The sequence below is a fragment of the Budorcas taxicolor genome, chromosome 17 (genome assembly GCF_023091745.1).
Source record: "Budorcas taxicolor isolate Tak-1 chromosome 17, Takin1.1, whole genome shotgun sequence".
Lineage (NCBI taxonomy): Eukaryota > Metazoa > Chordata > Mammalia > Artiodactyla > Bovidae > Budorcas > Budorcas taxicolor.
Window position 1 is genome coordinate 19,751,365 of NC_068926.1, and position 15,614 is coordinate 19,766,978.

Below are 15,614 nucleotides of genomic sequence, written 5' to 3' on the forward strand. Positions count from 1 at the left end.
ATGCTGGGCCCATTTAAGGTATTCCAGGAAGTGCAGCACTGTGTGGCTCCTAGGCTTTTAGGACTATCTTGGATTCCTTGGTCAGGAAGAAGGGGAAAGAACTTATAAACAGCTCATTGGGTTTCCAGTGGTTATCTTGGGCCAGGAGTTGCTCTCATGGAGTAAGTCTTGGTGGAGTTTAGAATGCCCTTGTGATCCTAGTATTGACCCACAACATTAGAGACTGCAGGATGATCCTGGGATCTTGTTATGAGTTGAATATAAACAGTTCAGCAGAATCATGATCTTCTAAGATAAGAAATAAGAGAGACCTCAATTATCATTATCTCTGACTCAGTTGGCTTGGGTCATGGAGTGAAGGATATTGTGTCTCCTGAACAACTCTGTTCCTATGGAAGCATTTCTTCTTTGCACTTGAAGCAAATTTTGGGAACTAGGGGCTACAGCTTATGTTAGCAACTTTAAACACACTTGAAAAATTATATTTGATATATCTTGGGGCCTTGAAAGTAGCCACATACCATTTTAAAGCACATTATGCCAAGCGATATGACTCTAATTATACCTGGAGGAATTAGTGGCTTTTTATCATCAGAGACATTTGCCTTTATACTATCTAGGGATGCCAGACTAATCATGAAGCACAAATGGCATGTGATAATTGCTTTAATAAAACTCCATTTGACTTATTTGTCACCTCGGTACAGAGCAGACCTGCATGCATATTTTTAGCATAATCATATTAAACTTGTTTCCAGCATCTTTCAGAACTCTTCTTTTTAAAAGCCTGCATAATGTTTTTATTTACTTCAGAAGACAAGAAGTTAGAAAAGATAGCTTCTGGGAATTTCTTTCCACGTATAGGACTCCAGATCTAAATGGTAATTGCCAACCTAATGTTACACATCCATTTCAGAATCCTATTATTTTGTTGATTTATAGAAAGAAATGAGTAGATGGCAAATGGTTCAGCCATGCACTTTACTTTTCATGCTGATTCATGTTTGTAGCCTATATTGTTAGGAAGATGAAATCAGGTATCTGGCAAAATATTGTTCAGAGAATCTTTAATTCACAAGTTTTGAGAAGGGAAGAGTTAAAGGAGTTTTTTGTATGCTGAATAGGGCTTTTCGCTGAACAGCTCTACATTGTCTGAGAGCAACAGCCCTTGAATATTAAAACAGAATCATTTTGTCTTGTCCTGTTGCCATGGAAGATGAGATGGTGAATTTGGAAAAGCAGACAGGAAAAGCCAGGAAGAAATTAGATAGATTGCATATTTATAGGCAGTTTGCACAGGGATATTCTTTCTTGCTCAAACTGTGTGTGTGTGTGTGTGTGTGTGTGTGTGTGTGTGTGTGTGTTGGAAAGGAGCAGGCCAAGCAAGCCTTCCTTGTAGTGTTTTGAAGACAGATTAGAGCTCTCATTGTTGTTCATGAGACAGTGCAGGCTGGGGAGCCATGGTGGGGTGGGACTAGTATGTTCCGTTCAGTTCAGTCAGTTCCTCATTCATGTCCGACTCTTTGCCACCCTATGGACTGCAGCACGACAGACCTCCCTGTCCATCACCAATTCCCTGAATTTACTCAAACTCATTTCCATTGAGTTGGTGATGCCATCCAACCATCTCATCCTCTGTCATTCCCTTCTCCTTCTGCCCTCAATCTTTCCCAGCATCAGAATCTTTTTAAATGAGTCAGCTTTCTGCATCACGTGGCCAAAGTATTAGAGTTTCAGCTTCAACATCCATCCCTCAGTTAACACTCAGGACTGATCTCCTTTAGGATGGACTGGTTGGATCTCCTTGCAGTCCAAGGGACTCTCAAGAGTCTTCTCCAACACCTCAGTTCAAAAGCAACATTTCTTCGGCCCTCATCTTTCTTTATAATCCAACTCTCACATCCATACATGACCACTGGAAAAAAACATAGCTTTGAGTAGACAGACTTTGTTGGCAAAGTAATATCTCTGCTATTCACTATGCTATCTAGATTGGTCATAACTTTTCTTCCAAGGAGTAAGCATCTTTTTAATTTCATGGCTGCAATCACCATCTGCAGGGATTTTGGAGCCCCCAAAAAGAAAGTCTGACACTGTTTCCACTGTGTCCCCATCTATTTCCCATGAAGTGATGGGACCATCATGCCATGATCTTCGTTTTCTGAATGTTGAGCTTTAAGCCAACTTTTTCACTCTCCTCTTTCACTTGCATCAAGAGGCTTTTTCATTCCTCTTTACTTTCTGCCATAAGGGTGGTGTCATCTGCATATCTGAGGTGATTGATATTTCTCCTGGCAATCTTGATTCCAGCTGGTGCTTCTTCCAGCCCAGCGTTTCTCATGATGTACTCTGCATAGAAGTTAAATAGCAGGGTGACAACATACAGCCTTGACATACTCCTTTTCCTATTTGGAACCACTCTGTTGTTCCATGTCCAGTTCTAACTGTTGCTTCCTGACCTACATATAGGTTTCTCAAGAGGCAGGTCAGGTGGTCTGGTATTACCATCTCTTTCAGAATTTTCCACAGTTTATTGTGACCCACACAGTCAAAGGCTTTGTATAGTCAATAAAACAGAAATAGATGTGTTTCTGGAACTCTTTTGCTTTTTCCATGATCCAGCAGATGTTGGCAATTTGATCTCTGGTTCCTCTGCCTTTTCTAAAACCAGCTTGAACATCTGGAAGTTCATGGTTCATGTACTGCTGAAGCCTGGCTTGGAGAATTTTGAGCATTACTTTACTAGCGTGTGAGATGAGTGCAATTGTGTGGTAGTTTGGGCATTCTTTGGCATTGCCTTTCTTTGGAATTGGTATGAAAACTGACCTTTTCCAGTCCTGTGGCCACTGCTGAGTGTTCCAAATATGCAGGCATTCATTGAGTGCAGCACTTTCACAGCATCATCTTTCAGGATTTGAAATAGCTCAACTGAAATTCCATCACCATCCACTAGCTTTGTTCATAGTGATGCTTTCTAAGGTCCACTTGGCGTCACATTCCAGGATGTCTGGCTCTAGGTGTGTGATCACCCCATGGTGATTATCTTGGTCATGAAGATCTCTTTTGTACAATTCTTCCATGTATTCATGCCACCTCTTCTTAATATCTTCTGCCTCTTTTAGATCCATACGGTTTCTATCCTACATCGAGCCCATCTTTACATGAAGTGTTCCCTTGGTGTCTCCAATTTTCTTGAAGAGATTTCTAGTCTTTCCCATTCTGTTGTTTTCCTCTATTTCTTTGCATTCATCACTGAGGAAGGCTTTCTTATCTCTTCTTGCTATTCTTTGGAACTCTGCATTCAGATGCTTATATCTTTCCTTTACTCCTTTGCTTTTCACTTCTCTTCTTTTCACAGTTATTTGTAAGGCCTCCCCAGACAGCCATTTTGCTTTTATGCATTTCTTTTCCATGGGATAGTCTTGATCCCTGTCTCATGTACAATGTCACGAACCTCTGTCCATAGTTCATCAGGCACTCTATCTATCAGATCTAGTCCCTTAAATCTATTTCTCACTTCCACTGTATAATCATAAGGGATTTGATTTAGATCATACCTGAATAATCTAGTGGTTTTCCCTACTTTCTTCAATTTAAGTCTGAATTTGGCAATAAGGAGTTCATGATCTGAGGCACAGTCAGCTCCTGGTCTTGTTTTTACTGACTGTATAGAGCTTCTCCATCTTTGGCTGCAAAGAATATAATCAATCTGATTTTGGTGTTGACCATCTGGTGATGGCCATGTGTAGAGTGTTCTCTTGTGTTTTTTGAAGAGAGTGTTTGCTATGACCAGTGCATTTTCTTGGCAAAACTCTATTAGCCTTTTCCCTGCTTCATTCTGTATTCCAAGGCCAAATTTGCCTGTTACTCCAGGTGTTTCTTTTTTTTTTTGTTGTTTGTTTGTATAAGCTTTATTTATTTTTAATATAAATTTATTTATTTTAATTGGGGGTTAATTACTTTCAATATTGTATTGGTTTTGCCATACATCAACATGAATCTGCCACAGGTATACACGTGTTCCAAGAGACACAGATGTATAGAACAGTCTTTTGGACTCCAGGTGTTTCTTGACTTCCTACTTTTGCATTCCAGTCCCCTAGAATGAAAAGGACATCTTTTTTGGATGTTAGTTCTAAAAGGTCTTGCAGGTCTTCATAGAACCGTTCAACTTCAGCTTCTTCATCATTAATGGTTGGGGCATAGACTTGGATTACTGTGATATTGAATGGTTTGCCTTGGAATTGAACAGAGATCATTCTGTCATTTTTGAGATTGCATCCAAGTACTGCATTTCGGACTCTTTTGTTGACCATGATGGCTACTCCATTTCTTCTGAGAGATACCTGCCCACAGTAGTAGATATAATGGTCATCTGAGTTACATTCACCCATTCCAGTCCATTTTAGTTCGCTGGTTCCTAGAATGTCGACGTTCACTCTTGCCATCTCCTGTTTGACCACTTCCAGTTTGCCTTGATTCATGGACCTAACATTCCAGGTTCCTATGCAATATTGCTCTTTACAGCATCGGACCTTGCTTCTAACACCAGTCACATCCACAACTGGGTGTTGTTTTTGCTTTGGCTCCATTCCTTCATTCTTTCTGGAGTTATTTCTCCACTGATCTCCAGAAGCATATTGGGTACCTACTGACCTGGTGAGTTCCTCTTTCAGTGTCCTATCATTTTGCCTTTTCATACTGTTCATGGGGTTCTCAAGGCAAGACTACTGAAGTGGTTTGCCATTCCCTTGTCCAGTGGACCACATTCTGTCAGACCTCTCCACCATGACCTGCCCATCTTGGGTGCTCCACAGGGTAAGGGTTAGTTTCATTGAGTTAGACAAGGCTGTGGTCCTTGTGTGATTAGATTGAATAGTTTTCTGTGAGTATTGTTTCAGTGTGTCTGCCCTCTGATGTCCCCTTGCAACACCTACCATCTTACTTGGGTTTCTCTTACCTTGGATATGGGGTATCTCCTCACCACTGCCCCTCCTGACCTTGAACGTGGAGTAGCTCCTCTCGGCCCTCCTGCACCCACACAGCCACTGCTCCTTGGACCTGGAGTAACTCTTACTGCGCCAACTTAGAGGCACTGCAAATTCCTTTTTGTGTTTCTGTGGCCTTACCCACCTTAGGCCACATTTTGTCTTAGGGAAAGATATTTTTTAGAAAATTGTTTTATCTCTTTGGATCAGAAATCTTTCTCTATGTTTGGCCTTGCTAAGTGCTAAGTCACTTCAGACATGTCTGACTCTTTGTGACCCTATGGACTGTAGCCCGCCAGGCTCCTCTGTCCATTGGATTCTCCAGGCAAGAATACTGGATTGGATTGTCATGCCCTCCTCCAAGATATCTTCAAGACCCAGGAGTTAAAACTGCGTCTCTTGCATCTCCTGCACTGGCGGATAGTTTCTTTACCTCTAGCGCCACCTGAGAAACCCATGTTTACCCTTAATAAATATAAGTTCAAGATCTCCTTGCTTTACAAAATTAATAGTTTATTTCTCACTCTATCCACTATAAAAAATTAATAAACACAAAGCTCAGTTTAATAGAGTTGGGAGCCCAGAAAGGGGATGTCTCATGTCCCAAGTTGATAGCAGAATCCAACAGGAAGAAAGACTCCTCTTCTTTCCTGGCAAGGGCTGAGCCAATGAAAATCCATGAACTCTTTGTTTACTACAGCCCTACCAACTTCCTTTTCCCCTCTATAAAAGAATTCTCCTTTCCTTGCTGTGGGGGAATATGCACGTGGCTTGCCACAGTTGCACACCCCAAATTTCAGTCCTCTGCTGATCTCAATAAACTCATCTTTGCTAGAGAAATATTTGCTTCTGGTCTATTTATCTATTTGTTTCTGCTCAAGACTATGTAGGTTCCAGAAGAGTTGTGACTCTGTATCACGTAACTTCTTCATTTGTGGCTCCAGACTAATAAAGCCCTTAGTCCTGTGGTGGGGGAAACAGCAGTGATGGGGCCATGCAATGGCATTTGAAGCATCTGTCCAGGTTTTATCCCTATTACTTTTACTTACATTGCATTGGCCATAGTAAGTTATTGCGTTGGCCGAAAGGTTTTTTCAGGTTTTCTATACCACCTTACAGAAGACCCAAATGAACTTTTTGGCTAACCACATACATGGTCAAGTGAAGTGTAAATGAGGTGGCAGTGGAGGATGTCTTTCCCAAAGAGAAGTACTGCAAGTCACATGGCGAAAGATAGACATATTATTAGGAAGAGGAATGAAAATGAATAATAGAGATGGATAGTGCCATTTTCAACACTCCAGTCTGTTGTGAAGGTTTTTGGAAGTAATATGAAATATGTAAGAGGCCATCAGTCTTTCCTTTTAGGACTGGAAGTAGACAGATAGCAGTTATTCCCAAACTTTAGAGTTCATAAGAATCAGCTGAATAACTTGTTTAAAATGCAGCATCTCAACTCCCACTTCCACCCTGTATCAACTCACTTTTAACATGGTGGGCTTGCAATGGGGCCAGGAGTCTGCATTTCAGAAGACCCTTGGTGATCTGACACCCGCCTAGGTGACCTCTGTCTCTTAGTCTTCAGTTCAGTTCAGTTCAGTTGCTAAGTTGTGTCCAACGGTTTGCGATCCCATGAATTGCAGCATGCCAGGCCTCCCTGTCCATCACCAACTCCCAGAGTTTACTCAAACTCATGTCCATCAAGCCGGTGATGCCATCCAGCCATCTCATCCTCTGTCGTCCCCTTCTCCTCCTGCCCCCAATCCCTCCCAGCATCAGAGTCTTTTCCAATGAGTCCACTCTTTGGCATCAGGTGGCCAAAGTACTGGAATTTCAGCTTCAACATCACTCCTTCCAAAGAACACCCAGGACTAATCTTCCTTAGGATGGACTGGTTGGATCTCCTTACAGTCCAAGGGACTCTCAAGAGTCTTCTCCAACACCTCAGTTCAAAAGCATCAATTCTTCAGCACTCAGCTTTCTTCACAGTCCAACTCTCACATCCATACATGACCACAGGAAAAACCATAGCCTTGACTAGATGGACCTTTGTTGGCAAAGTAATGTCTCCATTTTTGAATATGTTATCTAGGTTGGTCATGACTTTCCTTCCAAGGAGTAAGCGTCTTTAAATTTAATGGCTGCAATCACCATCTGCAGGGTTTTTGGAACCCCAAAAAAGAAAGTCCAACACTGTTTCCACTGTTTCTCCATCTATTTGCCATGGAGTGATGGGACTGGATGCCATGATCTTCGTTTTTTGAATGTTGAGCTTTAAGCCAACTTTTCACTCTCCTCTTTCACTTGCATCAAGAGGCTTTTTCGTTCCTCTTCACTTTCTGCCATAAGGGTGGTGTCATCTGCATATCTGAGGTGATTGATATTTCTCCTGGCAATCTTGATTCCAGCTGGTGCTTCTTCCAGCTCAGCGTTTCTCATGATGTACTCTGCATAGAAGTTAAATAAGCAGGGTGACAACATACAGCCTTGACATACTCCTTTTCCTATTTGGAACCAGTCTGTTATTCCATGTCCAGTTCTAACTGTTGCTTCCCGACCTGCATACAGATTTCACAAGAGGCAGGTCTGGTGGTCTGGTATTCCCATCTCTTTCAGAATTTTCCACAGTTTATTGTGATCCACACAGTCAAAGGCTTTGGTATAGTCAATAAAACAGAAATAGATGTGTTTCTGGAACTCTCTTGCTTTTTCCATGATCCAGTGGAAGTTGGCAATTTGATCTCTGGTTCCTCTGCCTTTTCTAAAACCAGCTTGAACATCTGGAAGTTCATGGTTCATGTACTGCTGAAGCCTGGCTTGGAGAATTTTGAGCATTACTTTACTAGCATGTGAGATGAGTGCAATTGTACGGTAGTTTGAGCATTCTTGACATTGCCTTTCTTTGGGATTGGTATGAAAACTGACCTTTTCCAGTCCTGTGACCGCTGAGTTTTCCAAACGTGCTGGCATATTGAGTGCAGCACTTTCACAGCATCATCTTATTTTAAAGTGTGTAGTTGTGAGGTAAGAAAGAAGGTATCAAGGTAGCAAAGAGTTTCTATAAATTCCCAGTCCTCAGTTTTCAATATTTTTACAGAGGTACATGACTTTCCTTGATCTCAAGCATTCACACATACTTTTTTTCTTATCTAGAATCTTCTTTTCCCCTCCTTGTCACTTGTGAACTCCCATTAACCCTATAGGTCTAAGCTTAGAAATATTTCTATTGCCAAGTCCTTCTTGACCATCAAAATTGCAGTTAGGTCCTCATCCCATCTATCCCTGTGATAATTTATGCTTCACCTGTTGTAGCACTAATAGATCAGAAACAGAATGTCTTCCTAGACATTTTTAGCACTAAGCTGAAAACTCTCTGAAGATGGGAATTTTGTTGTTGTTGTTATTTTTGTGTCCTTAGTGCCTAACACAGAGTGGCATATAACAGGGTACCAAGGTGTATTTTGGTGAATTAGAAATCAATAAATGAATGGTAATGTAGTCTGTATATATCCTTGCATGAGAATGAGGTTAACTTGAACTTATTCTAATAAATTCACAATGAACTTGAATTTGGAGGTACACGTTCAGTTCCAAGGAGCTGCTACATCAGTAGAATATTCAGTACTGCTTTTTGTGATAAAATTTGACATTGGCGATTACATTAAAATTGATGTTAGTGTTTGTACAGATATTTTTCAACATTAATCAAACACATGACAGGAAAATATTGCAACAAGTTAAGAAATTAAATAGCTGAGGAGTGATAATACAACCAAAGTAAGTAAGTAATAGAAACCTTAGTATGTGTTCAGGGGGGAATATGTATTCAATATAAACAAAGCTGCTAAATCTACTTTCAAATTATCATCTACCTTCTAGAACCATAAATGGTAATAATTTACAAGTGACCTAAAAAATCCTCAATCCAGCCTCTGAACAGCGTAAGAATTCCTATAATAATATCTAGTAAAGTGGTCCTTTAGCCACAATTTTCAATCCTAAGAACTATTTCAACACCTTACAATCATTAGAAAATTCCAATTAGTAATAATAATGATGTTAATAGCTATCTTACCTGAGGTTCTAATCTGTGCTGAGCGCTGTGCTGGATGTTAAATATATATCCTCTAAATTAGCTTTCAGAGAAACCATAGAAAGTAGGTGTTAGTTATTATCTTCATTTTACTAAACAGTAATAGCATGCACACAATAGCCAGGGCAGAGAGAAATTAAAACAGAAGTCCAGTGTCAGTAGCTAGCAGTTACATTCTTTACATTCTTCTCTCAGTGACTGCAAGATACAAAGCATTTCTTATAGGAGATTATGCAGCCTCCGAAAGAATGTATATCCTTATATTTAGTGGTAATCTTTTATTTCCCTAATTTCATAGATTCATTTCAGTTTTTATTTTTTCAGAGTAGCCCAGAAAAAAATGTCATCCCTCTCAGCCCAGTCATTTAGAAATTTGAAATACTTATATATACCTTCTAATACATTTCTTACTAAACATAAAAATTCACTGTAGGTTAAATTGTGTCCTTCCCAAATTCATGTGTTGGATTCCTAACCCTAGTATCTCCCCAAATTCATGTGCTGAATCCTACTCCTGTATCTTTTTTGATGACAGGGTATTTACAGAAGTAATCAAGTTAAAGTAAGGTCATTAGTGTGGACCCCAATCAAATATAACTGATGTCTTAATGAAAAGGGGAATTTGGACATAGGAATGTGCATAGAGTGAAGATGATATGAAGATACAGGAAGAAGAGAGACATGGAACAGATCTTTTTCTCAGTCTACAGAAGGAACCAGCTCTGCCAGCACCTAGATTTCAGATATCCAGCTTTCAGAGCTATGAGAATACCCCCAGTTTGTGATACACAATTTGTTATGGCAACCCTCCCAGACTAATACAGCATCCATGAATTCTTTGATTATCTTTTATATCACTACTATCCTATGGCCTTTGATCACAGTCATTCTGGTATATCAATGTCCTTCTTGGAATTCGATGCCAAGATTAAACACTTTATTTTAAATATGGTCTGACAAGTGAACAGAAGAGAGTGGAAACAAGAGCAATTTTTTTCCTTTTTTTGTAGTTACTGTTCCTCTATTAACACAAACTAAATTGAGGTTTTTTTAAAAAATTATTTTAATTGGAGCATAATTGCTTTACAGTGTTGTGTTGGTTTCTGTAATACATCACCATAAATCAGCCATAGGTATACATATGTCCCCTCCCTCCCACCTTCCTCCCCATCCCAACCCTCTAGGTTGTCATAGAGTTTTAAAAGCTCAAACTGTTGGCTCATAGTGAGCTTCTGCTTTTTAGATCCACAAATGACGCTTTGAAAGCTTGTGGAAGGGAATTTTTCTCCATGAAGTCAGCAACTAATTCATCATAGAAACAGTTTGAGGGGGAAAAAAATCCTACTTTTCTCCTCTGTTCTGTTTGATGCAGGAATGAAAGTAAATCTTTTGTAATGTATCTTATTTCAGACCACTAGATTAGGGATAATCTAAATAACCATGTGCTTGGAAAGAAAAAACACAAAACTTTTCAGAAAAAGAAGAAATTTGTGGAAAAGAGTGACTGGTAAGCAAAAGTATCTTCCACAACTGTTAGAGATTCTTTCAGTAAGCATTTTAAAGGAGCATTTCTCATTAAATATGTATTCAACAATATCAGAGTGCAAGTTGACTAGGTGTTCTTAAGTATTATCTTTCCAAGCAAATGATTACTGTTGAGCAGATATGTATAAATCATGATGTTGACCCTCTCTTTGTAAATAACATACAAAGGATTGTTTTCAATCCTTTGGATTGTTTTCATAAGAACAGTAATATATTTCTTCTAATCTGTCCACATTATTTGTACACTCACAATTATATATGTTATACAAATATATACATAAACATGTGTGTGTACAGAACAACACAGAAATAGGATCATACTTTCAGGAACAATTTTTTTCCTCTTGCAAAACTAGATAACTTACATGAGTATCAAGAATATGACTTTGAATTAACACTGCAATCTAAATAAAATAACATCAAATTTCAGTAACATTTTACATAGAAATATGTATGGAATACAGGCTTTATTTTTACAAACATATTCACATATCAAAGACGTAGAGTGTGAGCATATTTTATACAAATTTGGGATAGTGTGACATAGCCTGTTAATAAAGTCTCATGAATATGAACTATTGCAAATCTAAGCCCCCCCGCCCTGCCCCAATTTTCAAGAATTGCATTATTTGCAAGGTGGTATTAGAAAACACATTTGAATGAATTGAATAAACTGAGTTAATGCTGTTATCACAGGTAATGTCACCTTATCCCTGGCACAGACCCACTGCCATCCTTGTTGGTCTCCTGTGATCCACACTGTTGGTGATAACTCAGTGTTCTTGTACTTCCCTAAGTGATTTGGGGGACTTTTCTGGTGTTATTTTAACATTCGCTGTGATACTTCAAGAGCTCTTTTGCATCTTATAACAATGTTATACAAGTTTTTACTAAGTAGTAAAGCTTATGTGAACACTGAAAAACACTGCTGAATATCAATCATGCTGGAAAGGAAATTAGATGTCATATAAGGTGTACAGGCAAATTTGGCCTTGGAGTACGGAATGAAGCAGGGCAAAGGCTAATAGAGTTTTGCCAAGAGAATGCACTGATCATAGTAGCAAACACCTCTTCCAAAAACACAAGAGAAGACTCTACACATGGACATCACCAGTCAACACTGAATTCAGATCGACTATATTCACTGCAGCCAAAGATGGAGAAGCTCTATTCAGTCAGCAAAAACAAGACCAGGCGCTGAATGTGGCTCAGATCATGATGTCCTTATTGTCAAATTCAGACTTAAACTGAAGAAAGTAGGGAAAACTACTAGGCCATTCAGGTATGACCTAAATCAAATCTCTTATGATTATACAGTGGAAGTGAGAAATAGATTTAAGGGACTAGACAGATAGAATGCCCGAAGAACTATGGACTAGGGTTCGTGACATTGTACAGGAGACAGGGATCAAGACCATCCCCAAGAAAAAGAAATGCAAAAAAGCAAAATGGCTGTCTGAGGAAGCCTTACAAATAGCTGTGAAAAGAAGAGAAGCGAAAAGCAAAGGAGAAAAGGAGATATAAACATCTGAATGCAGAGTTCCAAAGAATAGCAAGAAGAGATAAGAAAACCTTCCTCAGTGATGAATGCAAAGAAATACAGGAAAACAACAGAATGGGAAAGACTAGAGATCTCTTCAAGAAAATTAGAGATAACAAGGGAACATTTCATGCAAAGATGGGCTTGATGAAGGACAGAAATGGTCTGGAACTAACAGAAGCAGAAGATATTAAGAAGATGTGGCAAGAATACACAGAAGAACTGTACAAAAAAGATCTTCATGACCCAGATGATCACGATGGTGTGATCACTCACCTAGAGCCAGACGTCCTGGAATGTGAAGTCAAGTGGGCCTTAGAAAGCATCACTATGACCAAAGCTAGTGGAGGTGATGGAATTCCAGTGGAGCTATTTCAAATCCTGAAAGATGATGCTATGAAAGTGCTGCACCCAATATGCCAGCAAGTTTGGAAAACTCAGCAGCCACAGGACTAGAAAAGGTCAGTTTTCCTTCCAGTCCCAAAGAAAGGCAATGCCAAAGAATGCTCAAACTACTGCACAATTGCACTCATTTCACATGCTAGTAAAGTAATGCTCAAAATTCTCCAAGCCAGGCTTCAGCAATGCATGAACCATGAACTTCCTGATGTTCAAGTTGGTTTTAGAAAAGGCAGAGGAACCAGAGATCAAATTGCCAGCATCCACTGGATCATGGAAAAAGCAAGAGAGTTCCAGAGAAACATCTATTTCTGCTTTATTGACTATGCCAAAGCCTTTGACTGTGTGGATCACAATAAACTGTGGAAAATTCTGAGAGAGATGGGAATACCAGACCACCTGCCTGCCTCTTGAGAAACCTATATGCAGGTCAGGAAGCAACAGTTATAGCTGGACATGGAACAACAGACTGGTTCCAAATAGGAAAAGGAGTATGTCAAGGCTGTATGTTGTCACCCTGCTTATTTAACTTCTATGCAGAGTACATCATGAGAAACGCTGAGCTGGAAGAAGCACCAGCTGGAATCAAGATTGCCAGGAGAAATATCAATCACCTCAGATATGCAGATGACACCACCCTTATGGCAGAGAGTGAAGAAGAACTAAAAAGCCTCTTGATGCAAGTGAAAGAGGAGAGTGAAAAAGTTGGCTTAAAGCTCAACATTCATAAAACGAAGATCATGGCATCTGGTCCCATCACTTCATGGAAAATAGATGAGGAAACAGTGGAAACAGTGTCAGACTTTCTTGCAGCCATGAAATTAAAAGACACTGAAGGAAAGCTATGATCAATGTAGATAGCATATTAAAAAGCAGAGATATTACTTTGCCAACAAAGGTCCATCTAGTCAAAGCTATGGTTTCTCCAGTAGTCATGTATGGATGTGAGAGTTGGACTGTGAAGAAAGCTGAGCACTGAAGAATTGATGTTTTGAACTGTGGTGTTGGAGAAGACTCTTGAGAGTCCCTTGAACTGCAAAGAGATCCAACCAGTCCATCCAAAAGAGATCAGTCCTGGGTGTTCATTGGAAGAACTGAAGTTGAAGCTGGAACTCCAGTACTCTGGCCACCTCATGTGAAGAGTTGACTCATTGGAAAAGACCCTGAAGCTGGGAGGGGCTGGGGGCAGGAGGAGAAGGGGATGACAGAGGATGAGGTGGCTGGATGGCATCATGGACTCGATGGACATGAGTTTGAGTGAACTCCGGGAGTTGGTGGTGGACAGGGAGGCCTGGCGTGCTGCGATTCATGGGGTCACAAAGAGTTGAACATGACTGAGTGACTGAACTGAACTGATGGTGTACATGGGATCTGGCTGTGGCACTGGTGGTAAAGAAGCTGCCTGCCAATGCAGGAGATGTAAGCAACATGGGTTTGATCCCTTGGTCAGGAACATCCCCTGGAGGAGAGCATGACAACCCACTCCAGTATTCTTGCCTGGAGAATCCCATGGTCAGAGGAGCCTGGCAGTCCATGGGGTCACAGAGTTGGACATGCTTGAAGTAGCTTAGCACAGCACAAAGCATACAGAAGTTTGTGGCAGATAGCTTTCTCATATTGCTTCCAGTGTTCCCCAACTCCTGGTGTTTGTAGCCTTGTGTAATCTCCTCCCACTGAATGTGGTCTTGGACCCAGCAACTCACTTATAATTAATAGAATATGGCAAAAGAGACATCACTTCTGAAATTAAGTTACAAAAGACTGACTTCCTCCCTGTTGTTTTTGCGTCACCTCCTCTCTCTCTCCCCACAACTCTTTTCTTACTTAAACCTTTTTCGGTGATGCAAGCTGCCATGTTGGAAGCTACCATACATGGATGTCCATATGGTAAGGAATGGAGAGCCACCTGTGGCCAATAGCTAGTGAGGAACTGAGGCCCTCAGTCCAACAGCCTGTGCAGAACTAGATTCTGCTGACGACTATGTTCTGAGTGAGTGTAGAAGCAGGCACTTTCTCATTTTTGCCTTGAGATGACTGGAGCTCCTCTTCACACATTGATTGCATCTTGATGGTCAAAACCCTGAGTCTGAGAACCCTACTAAGCCATGCTCATGTTCCTAACTAACAGGAACTGTGAGATAATAAATATTTTGTTTTAAGCCACAGGTTTGAAGGTAATTGGTTATGCAGCAATAAATCACCAATTCAATGGACAGATCACCACCGTGTTTTGTTCTGTTTTTATTGTAGGAGAGCAAACTCTTATTGTGGGAAAGAAAATACCTGAATCAACAGTCTCTTGCCCCTTCAGCAGAAATATTTCTGGGTAACTTAAGTTGAAAGTGTTACTAATCTGTAGGAATGCAGTGCTTCATTCTACCTGTCCTTAAGATCAGAAGTCTCAGATGTTTAATTCATATGCCAGCCTTCTGAGGTCAGGATTATTATCCCTATTTGGAGGATCTAGAAATCCAGGGAAGAAGGTTGAGTCGTTTATCCCAGGTCACAGGAGGGATCAGCGTCTGAGCTAGGATTACAGTTCAGAAAGCCTCAAGAATCCAAGAGCTGTGCTCAGACTGCACTTATTTCAAGTTGCCTTGGCCTACTTAATAAGTCCTCCCACCCTCATCCTGCCCCAGCACCTTCTGTTGGGTTATTTTAGCTCTGTCAGCAAATGGGAAAGATGTCTACAGTCTAGAAAATACACCAGATATTGGCTGGTTGCAGTTGGGTTCCAATATAGCCTAACTGGCAGTTTCTTCTCAAAAACTGGCTTTCATAGAGGGAAATTTCAGAAGGTTTTTTTTTGTTTTTTTTCCATGTAGAGATATGAAAACGACTTAGGTGGCCTTCATTAGTCTTCATCTTGTGCATCAGAACTCTAATGATTTAGGGGGAAACGTGAGCAAAGGAAGTTGTATAATACTGGAAAATAACACCAATAGGACTTGGCATAGCTTTAGGAATATATGCTGATATCTGGCTTTCTACTTAAAATTCTTCCCAACAACAGCCTCTTTACTCACCATCTACATTTATTTTGGTTTCC